The sequence below is a fragment of the Buteo buteo genome, chromosome 21 (genome assembly GCF_964188355.1).
Source record: "Buteo buteo chromosome 21, bButBut1.hap1.1, whole genome shotgun sequence".
NCBI classification, from domain to species: domain Eukaryota; kingdom Metazoa; phylum Chordata; class Aves; order Accipitriformes; family Accipitridae; genus Buteo; species Buteo buteo.
In genome coordinates this window covers 3,624,266-3,631,394 of record NC_134191.1, presented here as the reverse complement: position 1 = coordinate 3,631,394, position 7,129 = coordinate 3,624,266, and the positions used below count along the sequence as shown (strand labels likewise).

The 7,129-nt window shown below is 42.3% G+C and overlaps 1 protein-coding gene across 2 annotated transcripts in view; it reads left to right on the top strand.

The window, feature by feature from the left end:
- Positions 1 to 1,081: 1,081 nt before the first annotated feature.
- LOC142042665 (contactin-6-like) overlaps positions 1,082 to 7,129 on the top strand; it is a 150,643-nt gene continuing 144,595 nt past the window's right edge. For both annotated transcript variants that reach the window (XM_075052818.1, XM_075052817.1), the window contains exon 1: positions 1,082 to 1,216. The gene's annotated coding sequence lies outside the window, so the exon portion shown is untranslated. The remainder of the gene's footprint in view (positions 1,217 to 7,129) is intronic.

Genomic DNA, 7,129 nt, shown 5'->3' with positions numbered 1-7,129 from the left:
GACACCACCAAACTCCTGGTGCAAGTTCTCCGCAGTCAGCTGTTGTGTTGGAAAATAAGGGGATGCACGAATGCACTCCCAGTTTATAGGTGGGAAAAATTCAAACTAAAAAAAAAAAAGCACACTCCTCCTCTTTTGTTGATTGAATTATTGTTTTGGTCTACTAAAGGCATCCACGTGCCGCTGAGTGCTTTTGCCACCCAACTTCCACATCCTCTCCGCTTGCCATTGCTCAGACAGGCAGGCAATTAATCTCATTACAAACTAATGGATTTACACCGAGATTACATTAGAATGTTGTGAAGCAATGCCCGTGACACAATTGCACTTTTCTTGGCAGAAACATTCTGAAAACTGCTGTTTCCACTTCTATCCCCTGTGAATACAAATAACTTTTGCTTACTAACAGAAAGGCATTCCCCTCTCTGAGCTTTGCATTTGATCTCTCCTGAAGCAGTCCCAAGAGGAAAAATGGTAATGTAAGAAGGTTTGAAGTTTATATGTAATCAGGATTTATGTCTGTGCTACTTTAGACAAGCAAGTCTTCCTTTTAAAAAAAAAATAAATATGTAAAATATGAAGGGGTTTCAAGAGGACAGTCAGTGCTGGGATGTAATCTGAGTGTCAACTCGCATCCTATGAGCTTAATCTTATGGAGCGCAGGAAGCAATTGTGGGACCCAGGACTAAACAAAATTATTTCCATTCCTGTTCTAAACCTAATACTGAGTTCTGACCCAGTTTTCAAGAAGAGAGGCTTCCGATTACCTGACAGGAGCTCATATTTGTACGAAAAGAATAGCAAGAGCACATTTAATCTTTTATGCTACTAGTATGACAGCTGCGCTTTCGCTCTCTCAGCTTTCTTGAAGGATGATCAACGCAGAGCTAATTTTTATACGTTCAAGATCTCCAGATAGGAATATGCAAAAACTGTAGTAGCTCTTTAGCCGATTCCAGCACTAATTGTGTGAGTCCTAGCACGAGTACAACGGGAAAGCAGTGTATTTCACGGTTAATACCAGTGAAGAGACACGCAATGCTCAGTGGATAAAAGGCTTGTAGTCCCAGCTGGGAAAACAGTTCCATTATCTCCCAGCTGCATAGACCTTCCATACGGCTCCGTTCTGCCTCGATGAACACTGTGGCTTGCTGAGAGCTTGAAACAGTTCTGCAGAAAATTGTAAAGATCCTGAGACATTTCACTGTTAAGATCTGTAAGTACAGAATTGTGCTGTCTACTGCAATGTGAATAATGCTGGGGGAACTGCATTTTCTGTGGGCTTTTTTCCTTCCTCAGTAATTTTCATTAGCATAAGGGGTAGAGAATGAAGAAAAATTCACTGCTTTATTTATGCTATGTGTCTGTAAATGGCTGATGCTCCAAATGTATACATTCTTGGAAGAGAAAATGTATATAATGAATTTGTATGCATGTGAGGTCTGAGTCAAACAGAACAGGAGACTGTGCTAGTAACAGACACCACAGGTATATTATTTGAGTATACCACAGCTCTGTGCTGCAGTAAAACAGACAACACAGAGGATGACAGTGCTAATTTTGGCACTTTCATATGACTTTCTACAGCATATTAAAAGATGAAGTGGGTAATGAGAGCCTAATCTAATTTCTACCAGCTGAAAGTGTAAAAGCAATAAACATAAATCTTCAGGAAAATTTTAGTCCTAAAAAGAAACTTCTCCCTGTTGCTCAGGGAGATTAATCATTTTAATGATTAAAAAAAACAAAAACAAACAATCAAGATTACAACATATATTGAACTTTGGGGTTTGCATCCAAAGATTTGCAAGAGTTTCAGTTTTGATGTTGTCATTTATTTACACTATATGACACAGCTTTAAAGGAAAGGTAATACTTCATAAAAAGTTTTGGAAGTCTGTGGTTCCAGAAGCAAGCAACTGCTTCGCTAGTTCTTTATGTTAAATTGTATATTCCCGTCGTGCTTTTTGGGTGAATACTTTGATTCGGACAGTTGTTGCATGTGTAAAGGGTCTCCTCCAACAGCTTTTGCACAGTCAGGCTCAATGCTAACAATTTACTGCAGCACTTATGTATCTGAATGATCAAACAAGATGCAAACACTCTGCAGCCTATTCAAATAACAGTTTGTTGTCCTTTTGTCAACACTGGAACCATTTTCAGATCAACATTACAAGTTAAAAATCAGACTATTTACTTCTATGGAGTAGCATTTCCTCCTCCCCTCCTTTTATTTTCTCCCCCCCCCAAGGAGAGGGGAATTGTCAGGTCAGACTACTCCCACATCCAGCATTTAGAAAGTTCTGCAAGTTCAGGGAGTTTTTGTGTGCGTGCAACTAAACCCTGCAGTGTTTGTAATTCCAGGCACCACATCACCACAAATAACCCATCTTCATCAGCCAGCTTTTGCTTTGGTGCTCCAGAGGCACTATGTCAGTGTTTCACATTCCATGAGTCTCTGCTTCAGAGGTTTTATGACACTAAAAAGTCCCAAATCAGTACCTATATGAAGTTAGCAACTACTGTATATCACATTTTATTGTGTAAAAAAGAAAAATAAGAGACAACAATGTATGCAGCTATAGTTTTCAAATGCTGGTGAGGTACTGATCACCATGTATTACAAGTGTTACCTTCCATGCTGAGGATAAAATTATAAATAATATATAAGAACTTAAGTGCTTCAAATCAAATAGGAGACATGTCTCTTGTCCTTTTCTTCCAGCTTTATGATCAGTATTAAAAAGGTTTGTGGTGCATAATGAGCTACCCTAAAATTAATTTCTTGCAGTTGAAGCAAATATTTCCATCACAGAACAAGGTGCCAGCATCCCCAAGGGGACTTGAAACACAAAGTTGTGTGTTTGCATTGTGTGGGCATGAAGCACTATTTGTATTTGAACAGAAAATTTTCATTAGAAGGATGTTTGTCTCTGTCTTGTGAGTATACAAAAATATATCAGCTCTTCAAAATGGCATTCAAATTTTTCTTTTCCCTCAAGAAACCGTATTAGCTGCTTGTTACTACAAGACAATTTTTTGTTTAAAATGGTGGCTGTTTATTCCAGAAGATTGCCACAGATTGCCTTCTACTAACCCCTGCCCTGAGGTCAGCTGGATGCTGCTCAGGAAGACCGAGACACAAAAACCATCTTAATTCTGCCCTGCCCCTGGGCGCAGCCGAGCCCTTCTGACCCGCCGTGGAGGAGCAGACTTACAGGGAACGCTCTTACGGAGGACCGACACCAGAAAGTCTGGCTCAAAGAGCCCTTTATTCCTTCTTACCAAAGGCTGCACTCCAAGGTTGATTATAACTGGGTACATGGGCAAATTTATAGCCTAGTCTTCTAGGTAAGAGGCAAGCTCCCTTTGAGAAGTGAAGGCACAAAGAACTTCAGGCACAGTTTTACAACTACAACTACCTGTGCTGGCAGTTAGCGTCTCTGGGACACTAAAAAACCTACTTTGTAGGAACACGGCACTATTTAGATGATTAGGTGACCTTATTTCCATTCACGAACTAGCACACTTCTGCAAATCTCTCTCACTTACACAAAGTCTTTCTATGCAGAATATGCAAGAAAAAATACCACACCATAAAAAAGAGAACCGAGTATCCTTGAGTAGCTTAATCATGGAAAATAAAAATAACACCTAGTAAAACACATCAGAACATTGTACTTACACTTCTCCATCTTGCTGAGAAAACGACTACACACAGCTAGTGTGAAACAAAGCACCAGAGATATGGCAAACCCTACCTTAACGCCAGGAAGCTGCTAAACAGACCAGGTCAGCACGGAGTGAAGCGCTAGCAAGATATTTTTGCACAAAACCAAACACGAAGACTCGCACACACCAGTTTCAAAGGTTTTAAGATCTCCAGACCGAGTTAGAGAGGAAATACCTTAGTTTTGCCATACTTTTCTTCTCTCAGCTCCATCCCCGCTCCCTGGAGGAGCTGCAGCCCCTCCAACCCTGGCTCTGCCTGGTGGGTCAGGCACAGCCGATCAACACCTTCTTCTGCTTTTACTCTTCAGGACAAAACGTGTTTCCACCCATTTGTTCAGGGGCTGGGAAGTTAATTGTCCCATCTTAAGCAAAGAGGTAATTAAAGACTCCGAACAGCTGACTCCATTTTTAGTAATTGGCCTTACCAACTTGCTTTTTTGAGGTTTTTTCAGTAGGTGTCACTAGCTCTGTGACTTTGCTGCTGAGTTAACCCAGGTAACTCACCTCTGCCCAAGCCTAAAGTGAGGGTGTCCCTGTACCAGACTCTCACCTGTAGTTACAGTCGTCTCTGAGTACTGACACTTGCCCACGCGAGCGTTTTGGCAGAGCTGGGTACTGAAATCTTCTAAGATTTGTTCCCGGGCAATTTGATCCGCTTCAGAAATTGTGGGAAGGGCACAGTAGGAGAAACACCTGGCTTAAAGTGATCTGGTCTGAGCTCTCCCCGTTGAGCGGGCAGCTTCCAGCCGGACTCGCTCCATGCTTTCCTCCTTCCTCACAACCCCTCTAAAGCCAGACAGAGGTTTGCATGTGTGCAAGGTCCAAAAGGTCACGAGGCAGGACCTGCCTCGAGTCACCTGAAGAGGGAAAAGGACAAAACAGTGAATCCCTGGCGCACACGGAGAGGAATAACTCTCCTACTTGTATTGTACATGATTGGATTTTCATGAGTACAGCAGTCTCCATGCTCTGTTTGAGGACAGGAGACAGATGATGTCTCTTCTGTATTGCTAGCAGCAGCTGTGCAACATTTAAACAGGTTACATGTTATTGGCATACTTCCTGGTTTGCCTTTTTTTTTTTTTTCTTTCTTTTTTTTTAGTCCTCAGTGACTCAGTATTACAAACCTCCTATATTATCACCCCTTGGGGTGATGCTGTGATTTGGCCAACCTGTGTTCAGGACAGTGGTGGAGCATGGCCGTACCCATGCTAAGGATGTTCGTTAGCCGTACCACCTCACTTACCGCAGCCCGGTGGATCGGCTGCCACTGCTCGTATTCACCCTCTCGCCAGCATCCAAAGGGCTCTGGGGACGGGCTCTGCCGTGACCTCAGGCCCTTTTGGAGCTCCATGCAGGAGGGAGCGATGGGCATTGACTAACAGTCAGCGTGACTAAGTATCCAGGCAGCCACATATGTCCCATGAGGTATTATTGGGGAGTTCTTCTTTCTATTTTGGGTTTCCTGCAAGAGGAAAAACTCCACAGCATACAGTGCTCAGGAGAACGACTGAGAGAGAGGGATGGGGAGGAGGGAGTGGGAGAGAAGAGTAATTTCCCTCACTTAGACCCTCTAATATGTTTCTAGCCTATAAAGAGAAGAAGAAATGGATAAAGATGGTCAGAAAGGCAGTTTGTTTTATTAAAATTCTTGACAGCATCTGCTGTAATGCTCTTGTTAAAAGAGATGGAAAACAGCAGAAAGATGAGAGAAACAGTGTTACGTCCTTGCTCTTTACACAACATAATAATATGGAAACTGATATAATTGGCTTCCAGATAACTGTTTTTATTAGCCATATACAAACACAAGTGACCCAGCTGCCCAGGTATGCAATAACCCTCTCCGGGCTCTCATCACAGTTCCTACCAGAGGCACCTCAAACAAACAAAAAAGATGCTACTTAATTTTTCTAAACTAAGTACTCATTTTTGTTCCGGACACCCTGATGTAATTACCAATAGGATCCATTTTATATATGAGATTCCTCAGAAAAAAACATGAGAACTGTTTAATATTTGGTAATGAATTAAGCTCTCCCGTGGCCATAACCAAAGCACAAGGATCCCATGCCCCTACCTATGGCAATGCCTTCAAGGAATCTCTTATTAAACTTGTGCCACAGGAGAAGGCTGGCTGGAAAGCAAGGATTCTCTGCTATCGAAACTGGTGTAATTTTAGTCATTTCCGTTCTGGATTGGAAGGGGCTGAAGTAGTCTGTCTCAGAGGAGCTGTGGGTCTGGGGTCAGAGCTATCATCTCATGTCTGCAATCTTTCAATATGCAAAAAAAAAAAAAAAAAAAAAAGGTTAGTGGTTAATTTGCTACTCCGGATCGGGTAGATTACCCTTTGCCATTCTGGCTGAACCTTTCTCATGAGGGTTTTTCCAGGGTCATGAGGGTTTTTCCAGGGTCAAAATGATGAAAACCCGGGGTAGGTCTGCCCACAGAAGCCAGCAGTCTGGGATTAGGATACTCTCCAGGGGTACAGGAGATCACTATTTAGGTAAAGCAGAAATTTCATCGCTGCTCGTAACCTTGTGCCTAAACTCCTGGCTATTCTGGAAGCTCGCTCCAGTAGTTATCCCATATATTTGAGAAATCTCCCCACAGAAAATTTTGTCAGAGCTGGTGTACTTCTGAAGAGGTTGGCCTTTGATGAGAAGGCATCTTGCTGAGTACTGAGCGTGAGAGCTGTTGCTATCACACCGCACTTTACCATGTGTGTTCTTCTCACAGTGCTCAGACTCTACTGCTAATAGACTTGGGGAGAGGAAGATTTTAGAGGATTTTAGAAGATTAATGAGGAAAATGCTCTCTATTCTGGGTAAAGGACATGCTAGGCTGGGTTGTCAGTAAGTGTGAGAAGAAAACTACCTTTCACCAGCACCTTTTTTTCTTCACGTCCCTGTGATTAACACCGGGAATAGAGAAGCTGTTTGGGCTGAAGCTCTGCACCAAGTTTCCTATAGTCAAATGAATGAATTTTCAGGTTTAGTGATTATTTCCCCTTCAAATGCATCTTTTGCTTTTGTGCATTTTAGGCTTCATCCTGTCCCACTGCCTTGTCCGTTGTGAGGTCAGTCCACCAAAACTAGGTCTGGCTGGACCACAAAATATTTGTCACTGTTTCTGAAACCCTGGTGCACTGTATACTTTACCAGTTTAAATCCATTTCTCCCAGATGTTCCCTCTCAAGTAGCTCATACGCTGAGTTTGGCATATACAGCATATATGTGGTACCTTTGGTGAGAGAAATGGGGATTAAAAGCACTGAAGTTTCTGCAACTTCATCTCTTCAAGCAGTTTCTGATAATCCTACCATGAAATTACAAAAACAGCGGGACCAGAGCAAACCTTACTATAAATTGTGCTTCCTCCATTTGTAAAGGAATCC